This window comes from Maylandia zebra, linkage group LG15 (genome assembly GCF_041146795.1).
Source record: "Maylandia zebra isolate NMK-2024a linkage group LG15, Mzebra_GT3a, whole genome shotgun sequence".
In the NCBI taxonomy this organism is placed as follows: Eukaryota; Metazoa; Chordata; class Actinopteri; order Cichliformes; family Cichlidae; genus Maylandia; species Maylandia zebra.
The window spans coordinates 8,298,442-8,311,788 of record NC_135181.1 but is presented as its reverse complement, the minus strand read 5'-3'; positions in this window follow the sequence as shown (position 1 = coordinate 8,311,788).

Below are 13,347 nucleotides of genomic sequence, written 5' to 3'. Positions count from 1 at the left end.
CTTGTGATTTTTGTAATCACGAAGCTCATTTTTCCTCTAAGAAAGAAGCTCAATTTTCTTCCCTCTTTGCCTCTACACTCAATTACTCATTAAAACTTTTTAAATGAGATGCTTCGCAAGGTCATTTTATTTACAGCGTGTTCCTTACTTAGCAGGACTTCTTCGGCACCTCACCTTCTTTGTACTGTCTGATGGTGGTAGGGGCATGGGGGCAAGGCTCAACTGAAGGAAGAAGAAAAATGTCACATTAAACACATTATACGGACAAGCTGGAGGAAACCTTACAATGTGTTACTTTTGTTTTTGGTAGCACAAACCACAGAGTGGAAAATTGTCATGATGAAAGCTGATGTATTTTTTTTGTCATCACATGTCTTCCATGGAAGGTCACAGGAAGAGAACTAATGCTGACAAAGAATGTGCAAAACTGATTAAGTCTGCATCCGCAAGTGCTCATCCTTACTGTTATTAAATCCTAATAAGACTGACTTTTCCCCTTAAATTTAGAATTAGCGCTGAAAATAGCTGTAACTGGCCTGTGGACAAAACCGTCATCTGTATCTGTCATCATAGTAAAGTTTCCTATAACAGGGAGAGTCCTCTAAAGATGAAAATTACAACATCTCAAGCATTGCTCCTTGTTGGTGTCATCCATACATCTTGTCTCCAGTGGCTGCTGAGTGATGATGTTATCATAGGCGGGGAACTCTGAACAAACACTCTGGAGTATGTGGGCGTCTGTGATAAATGTACTCAGCAATGCAGACGGCAGGTTTTTAACACCTGTCCCCTTAAAGATAAGAGCAGCAGATACCAGGCTGGTGGAAAGGTGTGTTTCAGGGGGCTTATCTCAGCTGATGGATCTTGAAAGTTAATCAGCATGGATGCATGCTGCTCAGACTGATTTGTGTATACACATTGCTAAGCAGATTATGCAATTTAGGAAATTCAGTCGATTAGTCTATTTCTTTATGGGTTTCAAATTTTAAAATTGAAATTTGGGCAATTTTCCCCACTAGGATCATTTTCTCATGTACATCCACCTTGCTTTCAGAATTGCTACTAGATTGTTCCCCAGACCTCTGAGCACTCTGCTCTTCTCTTTTCACATAACTAAACTTTTGTGTAAAGTATTATTGCATGTGATGACACTATTTAGCTGGAAAAAAAATACACGATTACAAGACCTGAAAGTCTGGTGTACGCAATGCGAGTTATCTATCTACCATCCAGAATGCCCACCTACAAAGAAAATCAAGGCTCACTTTTGATGCCATTTAATTTGAATGCACTCGTGACTAGCCACTCTATTCACACTCTGTTCGCTGCTAGCTAAACAGATTATGGCATCACATATAAACACCTTCAACCTTAGCACAGAGTCCTAATTGGAGCAGTTTCTCTATCTTCCAAGGTTGTCATGGCCCCAGAAAGCTTACCACCGTCACCCTGAAACTAAAGGCTGTCACATACATAGCTGAAGGACTAGCTAATTAACATTTGCCTTTGCTTAGGCACTGGGGATTTCTTGTCCTTCATATCCCAGACGGTAGTTTGGCTTCATCTAGAGTGAAAACACATCAAACTTTCTGAGATTTTCTACCCTTCATCCTGATGACAATGATGGGGGGGGGGCAAGATTGACAGTAAGGAGCTTTGATGGGGATTTTTCTGTTTTTATTAATGCAGGTGGTGCTGTATATAAATCAGAAGTGGCAAGAACTTTTCCAGAGACTTTCCTGAACTTGAACTTGAAATAAAGCAGGTAAAACTGTAGTCTTGAGAGCTTGAAAAGAAGGCACTTGACTTCTCAAGGTTTGAGAAGCGATTTTTCCACTCACCCAAGAGGCTTCAAACAACCGCAACACATGGGGGAGCATTTTTGTAACTTGGAATTTGCCCACCTCAACAGGACAAGACTCAGCTGTATCCCTGGGAGAAAGGATACCCTTTTAAGAATGCCAAAGTGTTTAAATTTTGAACCAAGAAGACAAATGGTTTGAGAGATGAGTAAAGGAGGTCATTTCTTTGCTGAGAATGACGATCGTTGAACAGAAGTGGTGGTTTACGACACCGGCTATCAGCCATCTACAATGTAGTACTGAGATCCCTTCCAGGCATTTTAACCCCCATTCACACCTTGCTTCAGGGGATCTCAACATGTCATGTGATGGTGGGGTGAGCCAGCTCCTCCCAGAGGTGGTAATGCCCACACCAGAGATGGTAATGCCCACACCTTTTTCACATCCTGGCTCATTTGATGACTCACATGCTTATTAGTGTATCATTTCCAAAGGGGAAAAACATCTACTAAGGTTTTATTACCTAGGACTCTCCACCAGTTCTGTAATGTCCACTTGATGTTAAAATTCCCACCTTTACAATATTGAAAAAGTGTTTTTAGCCTGGTACAAAAGCAGTTTTAAACTCTTTTTTTGTCTTCCTTTTCAGTGGGACACTATACAAAGAGATCAATTATTGTGTTGTAATTTAATAACTCATCCATGTAGATACTGTAAGTTGGACTTCCTGAAAGAAATGCTGACACAGACTTGCTGTATATTAGATTTAACATCTATGAAATTTTGTGACCACTGGAGGTAGGTGGATTGATCCAAATATTGATAGTACTGGTATTGGGTCGATACTAGCACTATAATATTGATATTTTCAGTCTATCTTCTGTCCTCTAAGTTCAGCCCACTGGATTGTGTTTTTGGAAATGAAACAATATAACTCACACATGTGCTATGAAAGTTGTCTGAACCTTTTTGTGCTGACCGTCGCGTGCTTCCAGGTCCAAACTGGATCCTGCCATGTGATTCCATTTGTCCTTAACCATTGGGAACTCTCGCGTTAACTTTTATTGAGTGGAAAAACGTTAGCGTTCATCCTCCAGCTTCACTGTGCTAACCATAGCTGCGTAGCTAGCCACCACGTAGCACATCATTCTATACCAACTTAGTTTCCTGTCTTCATTTATGTCGGAAGTGATAGCAGAGCTGTATGTTTAAATTTTAGCAGAGCTGTACATCTACATTTACATTCTTTCAGAAATCCCTCAGTTAGAACATGGTATATTATGTTTAGGTGGAAACTAGTGAGCTAACTTCCTGCTAACATCTAACTCCATCAAATATCATAAATTCTGTTTTCATGGATGCCTGGATGTTAAAATTAATTGTTACACCTGGTAAAGCAGCAACACTGATAATTTTATTAAAGATGAAAGAATTTAGACAGTTTTTAACTCTGAGTGATGCCGGAGTGTTTGTTTGACTTTAGGACCTGAAGCTTAGTTTGGACCCTGAAACGGTTAATGACCTCAGACTTAAAGACCGAATAGCGCATTTAAACAACAGAAGCTGATCTAAAGAACTTTAGAGGAAGGCACATTTACATTACACGTCCCCAGAAAACCAAGTTTCAAAATACAAGAAAACCTGAAAGGTGTGCTTTGTTGTAATTATTGTGGAAAGTAAAAATCACAGCGATTTAGTGGTCATTAAAATGTGTTCAGCTCATAAAAGATCACGCACAATGCTCTCCCCTACATAAGCTTGCCTTAATGAGTTAAAAGCCTTGGTATTGTTACCGGCAACGCTGGCCTTCTATTTGCTTGGTATGGGATACTAAAATTTGCAGTATTGCACAGTACTAGTTTCCACCACTGGTGGAAAAAAACCACTAAATAGAGTTAAGTTGAAAAAGTTAGTATCCAAGCATTTCATATCCAAACACGTTACGTAGCTCAAAATTGCAACTTACTTCAGAGAAACTTTTTTTTTTTTTTAACTTTTTCTTTCTTTACATTTTTCCGTGGCACAAATGAACTTCCATACAGATCCATTCGAGGCTCTGAACTAAATCTCTTCAGTGATTGTACTGTTGGCGCTAACTAACATCCAGGAAGTTTGTGCTTCAGATTTGGTGAGTGAAATTTGATTAATTTATCACTATGCCACTTAACGCTAATTGGCATATACTTGTGCGTTGCATGTATGTACACATGCATTATGTATCCAGCTTGCTAAGCATGTTCTCAAGTGTTAGCTCATAAATTAACACTCCAGCCAGAGCAGAGCCACAAAGCTAACACTGATATTTCAAAGTGCTGAGTTCAAAACCAGAAGGTGACATCACTGTGGCTGTGACATTCCGGTTTTTGCTGTTTTTGCTCCACTCAGAGAGAGGGTTTAAGTTTAAACAGAGAGTAAAATGGGCTAATATGCAATGCCTTAAAATAGGGCTGTTCGATATAACGATATATATCGGATGACGATATAAAAACGTCTATCGTTTCATTTTACGCTATCGTTCGTTTCGTGGTGTCGCAAAATAAACAGTTTACGGCAATATTTTTTCATCATTTTGATGGTCACTGTCGTGGCTATATTAATTTCTTAAAGTTCTCTCTTTCTCTTATATTTTATATAACCACACTATGGACGGACAAGCGCCTGGTTTTATGCGTTGTGGTTAGCAACAACATCGGTAACAGCATCGCGTGTCCGCTTGTTTATGTTTCACATAAACCTTTCACAATAAAGCTCAAGATCCTGCTGAGGCTTTTCAAAATAAACTGAATCACGTGAAATAGCAGATTATTTACGGATGAGAATTAAAAAAGAGCCACCAGGTGCTAAAAAATAAACCTTAGACTCAAACGTTAGAACAGGCTTTTCCCCGCAGCACGCCGTGTAATAAATACTCACAAAGAAAACGGCGGCCTTTACAACTTATGTCTAAAAATGTATAGTTTCATGCATCTGTTAAAACACTCGATTCCAGCTACACGACGCGCAGCTGGAAACACTTCACGCAAGTCGAGCTGCCCGAGATTCACAGAATTTACAGAAAATGTTACATTTTTGTGATTTATATCGTTATCGGGACGATAGAATTCTTATATACAGCCCTACCTTAAAAGATGCAAAGTTTTACAGAATGAGGTAATTTGACTTGTTTTTGCTTCTTATAAAAGCAAACAGTGAGTGAGTGGGTTACAGTGAGTAATGTGTCGAGTTTTGTATTTAATACTGCAGTTACCAGTATCCACCAGAGGAAAAAATAGCATAACTTATTACAGATAAAAAGATAAAAAACTACAGTAATCACATTACATATTTAGTAGCACTTTAATGTAGCATGTTACTGTATTAAATTCAGTAGTTACAGTACTGTTACTGTTATGTACCGATCTTACGTGTGTTACAAAGGTTTTTCCATTATCTCGATGCCATCTGGATAGAAAGAAAAAATAAACAAAACTTTTTTTTCTTCCTGCGCTCTACTATTAGCTGATATTAGTTTGTGTGCTAGCGAGAGAAAATAGTGGTACAGCTTTTGTTGAGTGGAGATATGGCCATTACTTTAAATTTTGTTGCACAAAAAGGACAAGAGTGTGATGTCCAACTGCATCCAGGATAGAAAACACTCTCTCCAAGCATCTTTCGCAGACAGCATGCTAGCGCAAAACTAGTCAAGAAGAAACTGAGTGAATGTCGACCCCAGGCAAGCACCCAGAGCCTGAACTTCATCAGGTAACGAAAACAGTTATGAGCAGTGAGGCTCGCAGCAGTGTAGCCTCTATTACTACCTGTTCGTGTTTCCACAGTTGAATTTTCATCTTCAGTTTGTATTGTGATTGTTGTGCCCCTATGTAAAAACTCAAAGAAATATTTTATGTGTATCCTCTGTAGAATAGTGTTGGTGTGTGGAACTTAGCTTAATTTTAATGAGTAACATAAAAGTAATGTAATGAGTAGTGTAACGAATTACTTTTAAGAACACTAGCACGCGATGTCCAAAACATTACTTTGTTTGAGTAACCACCCCAACACTGGCTTATAATGCAACATGGCAACATGAACATTAAATAGAATTTGTGGTTTGACATCGAGCGGCTCATTATCCTGCTCTCTCCCTCCACATTTCCTGTTACCATCCAATAAAGGTGACACCCCCCAGTATAAAGTAGTGCTGTAAGTAGTGCTTTGGTATTAATCCAAAACCCAATAATTAGAAATAAATACAGGGGGCGGTATTGCTGAAATTAGTACCAATACTTTTAACTTACAATGGCAGCATATGAAGGGGACAGCAGTGTGTTTTTAACTGTCTCTGCAGCACTTTGGGTCACCTTCTCTTCTTTAAATGCGCTATAGGCTATAAGTAATATAGGTGTGACAGTCAACACACAAAAAGTTGGAGGATAGAAATAGAATGCGGATCCTTTTGGGCTATTATTGATCCAAAACCAATACCAGCATTGATATCGATACGATTGTTATTTGGATTGTTTTTAATATAGTCACTGATGAACCAGCATCTAAGTATATGTAATGTGTTTTTGATCCGAGACATGTACCACGATAAAGGTCGATGGGACTGTAAGTCACTATAGAGTTTAAGGTTATTACAGGTTAACTCATTTGCTTTCCCATTTTATTGAGCTCCAAAGCTAGCTGTATGCACACTCCGCTTTAATAACACTTGCTGTGTGCAAGTGGTGAAGGCAGAAGGTTTAAAATGTAGCTGCAGTGCTTCTATTGCTTCTTCTTTCTTTTCTTTTTTTTTTTACGTCACAAACTACTCCGTTACAATGTGAGCCTGACACCCAGGGCACACCTTTAAATATAACAATATAAAATATTTACCTTACCCAGCAGGTGTTTAAGTTGTAGAAGTCACACAAAAAAAGAAAAAGAAAGAAAACACAAGAGTGCATTACTTTCAAACCTTTTTATTTGTTGAGTTACACCATCTGACAACAGCTCGAGTAAAACCCAGGGACATTATACACACCTTGAAAATTTGCTTCACTCACACACACACTCACAGGCAAAACCACAGGCTTCACAGTGTAGTTATCTGGATGCAACACTGGGGTAGTGTGACCAAACAACCAAGCAGAGGCGCCTTAGCTCATCAGCAGAAAAGGGGGGGGGGGGGGGGGGGTGTTGAGGTGTATATGTGTGTGTGTGTGTGTGTGAGGATGTGGAGAGTGTGTGTCTGGTGGTCGTGGTGGGGGGGCAGGATTCAGGGTGTTGGGAGCACAGCCGTGCAAAGAGATAAGAAGTTGTGGGATTGTCGAATCGAGAGACAGAAAGCAGAGAGAACAGATGGATATGTAGACTGCGTGTGTGTGTGTGTGTGTGTGTGTGTGTGTGTGTGTGTGTGTGTGAGAGAGAGAGAGAGGGTGAGAGGTTATGCTTTGTTTCAGTGTTGTCAGCATTAGGAGTTTTGAATTAGAGGCCCTACCACAAAAAAACAAGAACAACAACAAGGAAACAGCACAAAGATATTTATTGTTGGGATGCAGTTTAACACAATTCACACAAACCTTCAATTTTAATAGAGATGTCTCTTTTATACACCAAAAACAAGGCACAAAGCAAAACTACACAACAAAAACTAAGCTATCACATCTCGGACTTTCATCTGATTTGCATACGTGTCATATTTTACATGCATAACAGCTTTACCACATAAAAGAGCGACACTCTAATGAGTTTTCCCCAGAAAGCGAGTTTATTACCTACATCTGTCGGGTTAAGCCCTTATCCACTCACCACGTACCATCTGCTGGGTGCAGCTCTCTACCTTTCTTTTTTATCAAAGAAGCCGTTGGGGGTATTTCCAGTCCTTCCCGGAGTTTTATCCCTGAGAATTCCAGTACAAGCTGGGGAAGGGTTGAAGGTGAGAGGTCGGTGCTGGATAATATTCCTTGACAAAGACAAGAGTTTAGCAAGTAGGCCAGAGCCTGAGTGCTTCTCCTCATAAAACTGATATCCAAATACGTGGTACAGTTTTTAGTGTCCGCGTAGCGCATGCGTGTTAGCGCCATCGCATCGAATGCATGGACTCGAATTATTACAGGGAAACGCAACACTCAAGCTCCGTGGCTACTGCACATCCTGCTTGCAGAGTACTCACACATGCAAATAGACAGATAAGTCTCGCACCTTTTCTTTTATGCACATGTACAGTGGTGCTGTACATGAAAAGAAAAGAAAAAAGATGGCGGGGTGAGAAACAACACAGCAAGAAGCAAAAACAAAACTTGACACCCAAGGCTCTCTTCGAGCGGCCACTCACGTATTTTCACCAAACACACCCGCGGCAGAGCTCAGCTGAAGTAAGCAAATTTTCCTGGTGTTGCTGAAACCAGCTGTGTGTCTTCCCTCACACAATTACTCAGACACACACACGTGGGCGCAAGTACCTGTCACTTCCTGTCTTCGTGAGGTCACGGTCTCGATCTCACACCTGATGGATGTTGGGTGCGCTTTTTAAGAGTGGACCCCGGGGCAGTGGAAGCAGAGGGAAGCAAGATGGGAAAGGGAAATGGAGAGAGAGAGAGAGAGGAAATGAGACGCAGGAACAGCCGCGTGGTTGTTTTTTTTGGTTTTTGTTTTTATGCAAAAACAATCACGACTCAACCTGGTCGCTCTGCCAGTGCGGCGGTGTACAAACGACCAGGGAGGCAGTGCTGTCGTTCGGTTAAAACACCGCTCAGTTGAGAGTTTTGGCTGCTTTTATTACCGGTACCTACCCGTGGAGCGCTTTCGAGAAAGTGTCTGAATGTAGGAAGACAAAATGATGCAAATGACTGCAAATCTCGGCGTGCGCTCTCGCGTCTGTCTCTTTGTGAGTGCGAGGCGGCTTTGTGAGGGTACATTTGGTTTAAATTATTTTCTGAGAATGTGAGGGCCCACATCAGATGCATGTGCCACATGTATTGACACACGCTCCTACACATACACAGACACACACCCTGTCATAAACAAAGGGTCCTGTGGGAGGAAGTGTGAGAGAGGGAAAGTACCTCATCAAGACAACAACAACAGCAGAGGTGTAGGGAGTGACAGCTGCTCACTGAGACAGACATGAGGGATCACCTCTGTACCATAACAATAAACACAGTATGATTGACTTGACTCTTGACTGACAGACCTGCACACACATCTGAAGGACACATCTGAGGGAGGGCTAAAATGCTACCGGGGGTCTTTTGCACAGTTTTGGACACCTGTTGTAATTCAATTGGATGCAGGGAGGTGTGTGCTGTCTGAGAGACAATTTGCTTTTCTGTCCATGTTAAGCTGTTATTTTTCTATGGAAGCTGACATGTTAGCACAGCAGACCACATTCAAATGATTATTTTCTAGTTATTCAGGGACTAAACCTGAAAAGAAAACTGAAGCCACAAGAGGAAAGCCAAAAAACCTGCAGTCCCGTGCCACTGAGAGCTGAGGGTTGGGTAGCTCACATAGATGGTGTAAAAGATGGCTGTAGGTTTGAGGTCTAAAAAAAATCCCTAACCCTGTATTATTTTGATTGGCCATCCATTAGGGTTGCTGTGGCTGAACCCAGGATCTTCTAATCCTCATTTTAAAGTATCCTGGGGGAAGATACTGAGCAACATGCAGTGAAATGTGTCGTGTCCAAGCTGCAGACAGGCTGTAGACATAGCTGCGCCTGGGGGCCCTAGCCAGGACCCTTACTGGATACTGGGAGGGAATTGAACTTGCAACTTCCCCTCCAAAGGTGTGTGGTCTTACCACTACACTATCCAGTTGCATTACTGTCTTTATTAGAGTACGAGTGTGGAATGTTAGCTTAAAAGTGTTTAGCTGTAGAAAAAAATGGCTTGTGTGAATGGGGCTTGTAGTAAAAAAAGTACACTGAGTGCTCAGATAGAGTAGAAAAGCATTCTTTACCAGTCCTTTTATCCCAGCAGGTCACAACCAGTTTAAAATTGCAATGATGACAACAGCAAAAGCGGTCAGTCCGAGGTTTCCTTACACAATTCACTGATGACAAGCGATATGATGATGGCTCTGTCTATTTTTCTTTTAAATATCATTTATTTTTGAGCAGAGCATTAAGCAAAAAGGATTTAGTAATTTCCTACTGTCTGTTTCCAACAGTAGTTTGTTTCCTACATAGTATAATGTCTTTATAAAGGCATTAAAAAAATAGTAGCGAATCACTTTTGCATCACTTTATAAAGATGAGACATTGTTCTTTTTTTTTCTCCCCCTCTGAATGTAAAAAAGTATTCTTTTATTTCATGTAAGCATCACTAGTATAAACAGACACCGCTCTCGGTCAGACACCAGATGTCTTCACAAAATAACAAAAGCTGGGACATGCTCAGTGCTGGAACTTGTAATTGTACAGGCGCAACACAATGCAAACACTTTTTGTTGCATAGAAATGTTGCTTTGACCTTTACTACTTTAAATTTTTTAGCTGTGGCCCTGCTCTTTTGTGCATGAGCAAAAAAAAGAAAAAAGAAAAAGCCCTGCCCAACTCCACCCATCCTGAACACAAACCACAGAGATACACGCACACACACACAGAACACCTGACCACAGTAGGTACCCCTCTTGACCACAATTCATCGCCACGACCACACCTAAAGCCCCTGACTTATTATCAAGACCTATGGCAGTGCTAATTTAGAATTAGCACAAATTTTGCTAATATAGACTGAATATAACTGCTTTGCTTTCGTGGTTGGTATAGATCACTATCAGTCAATGGTTTAGTCATTCATCGATTACTAAATTGATAAGTGAAAGTTGTGCTTTTCCTCAGGGGAACTCCCACACTCACATATGCAAACAGGCACGCACCTGTCAGCAGGGAAACCACCTCCAAGGGCATGTCCATAGATAAGTTGATTATTTATTTTAATGCACAAAAATGGGAGCAATAAAAATGGACAGGAAACCCCCGTCTGTTATGTGTTAGCGCTTAAACGGCGTAGAGGTATGTGTCCCGATTAGGTGGTCTTAAGTGTTATTGTGTGGCACGTTAGTGAAGATAAGTTGTAAAGTACAGGTGTGCAACCCTTTGGAGAGATAATTTGCTGGGCGGGGAGGAGTTTTTCATATGCAAACACACTCGCACACACATGAGTAAGAGCATCCAAGTAGATAACCCCGTGGCATGCAATTTTATCATGCAGAATGGCATTATGTTTTTTGACCCACAAGATAAAGATACTTCCAACACATGCAGCGTGTTAAACCAAAATGTTTCTAATTCCCTTTGACAGAATCATCCTGTTAAATTGACTTTTCTAATAATCTAAAACCTGTTATCCTTTTTAGTCTGTATCAGTTGCTCATTGTCCATGCCGTTTTACTTCCACACTGTTTCAAAGCTGGTCCTGGAAGCAATCAAAATATAGGCTACCCCTGGGAATACATACGTTGTGTGCCTGTAACATCCTGTGCCCAATGAGGTTTTCTTCTGTCCTTTCTAAGAGTTCAACTCACACAGAAGCAGAGCATTTAATTAGCATGGGGAAATTTGACAAGTGTCTTGAGTGGGCGTCATCATCTACGGTAGCTGTGTCAGAACTGGAACAGTTGACAACAGGAAGTCTGGACATTCTGGAATCACTTAGAAATTCAATGCTGAAACTAAAGGAGTGATCTGAAAGTCACCCTTCAAAGTCGTCTCCTTGTGAAAGTGGCCTCTTCTGACCTTGGACATTTAAAGGCCTTATTTAGCCTTCTGTTTTGAGTCTTTGTAGCAACTAGGATACAACCTACGTAAGTAGCTGACATCATTGATGGCATTTGTGCTTGTGTGTGGTGCATTAAGTGTTTTAAATAACCTGGTGATTGTGTTACTCTTTGGGGGCGAGCATATCTGTCTCTCAAGTTTTTCCACTTCTTTGTATATTCATTCCCTCACATCCATTCCAATAGTTTCATCAACCTCTGACAGGGAATTTGCAGACTTTCATGAATCCTTGGATAGATAAATTCAAAAACTGCAGCAACAAAGTAGCCAAAAATTCACAAGAGGAATAGCCAGCACCAATTAGGCCAATCACAATAGCTGCGGCCTGCATGGGACTGATGTCAACATTCATCACATCATGTTACATCGCAGGTTGTACAGTGTAGATTTCCCAGTGAAGCATAAATCCTCAGAAAAACAAAAGAAAAACATCAACTTCTGTGTCATAATGACACAGTTTTTATGTTAATAACACTAGCGGTAAGAGCTGCATCTGCAGGCACAAAGACCAGTGAGTAGTTTTCAAAAGACCGGTCCAAAGTCATCTCATCATTTCAGAAATTCTATGGTTTTTGTTTAATTTTCTTTACAAGGGGTTGGGCTCATTGCATTCATCCGGTGGGATGAGATTTCCAATGTGGAGCCACTGAGCTGCCTGACTAAGAGCATGTCGTGCAAATGACTTTAACCGTTGTGTCAGTCAGTGTGCCTGCACACAATTTATTTGTCTCTTTTTTGGCCACGCAAACATAATTTTCACTCACCAAATTGGGATCAGCAATCGCTTTTGGTTCATATCAGTAGTAGGATGGAACTAGACGACACATCATATTAGTTTTAGTTTTCAGTCACAGTTTGGTGAGGTTAATACAACAAAATTACTTTTTAAGGCATGTTTACAGGTTTCGTGGTTTAAACGAGTCTGCTGAAAGTCATACAGAAAGTATTTTTTGTTAATGTTAACGCTACGTTACTTAGGTAGCAGCGGCTAAAAAAAGAAAAAGAAATCCGGCAGCATGCAGTTTTAGGAAAACTAACAACTGTCTGCTAGAATGAGGAACTGGATTTTTCCCACCATGGTGTAAGATTGTGAATCCTTTTTTTGGGCCATATTTTGAACTTAATCATGCCACTGTTGTCATTTTAAACTATATGTTGTGTGCACAGAAACTGGCAGCGCTTACCCTCAAATGTGTTGTCAAAGCAGAGCTTTACATGTTTACTTTTTGTTTTCACAGCTCCACTTCTACTTTGAGGGTTAAAAATTATGTTTATAAGTAGGGTAAAGCCACATCTGCTTAAAACAACATACAGACCCTTTAAGGTTTGGAAATTGTTAAATGAAACTTGAGATATTCAAGCTGAAACATAGAATACATGAATATATACCTCAGAGTTAAATCCCCACTTCGAGAGGGTTGGGGCCAGAAACCAGGCTGTTCCTGAATCAGCCAGAGGCAGACGTTTTCTGGGAGGCCTTGGTGGTGATTGCAAAACAGGAAACACGAGGCCTTGATAACTCACATATACAAGGGCAATACAAAAAGTGTGTGGGCATGTTGCTTAGAACACTGAGAGATGGGGCAGAGTGAAAAACAGCGAGTGTATGTGTCACAGCGACATGGCCCTATCTGATGCGTTTGTCTACACACCTCAGTAAGTACAGGATATATACGGGTGTGTGTTTGTGTGTGTTTGTATGCAAGCTGTGAAGCTAAAGATGTGTTTAGGGCTTCACATAGCTGCCAAAAATGATCATGTGTCATTAATGGTACGGGGGCTCTTAGCTGTCAGTCACAC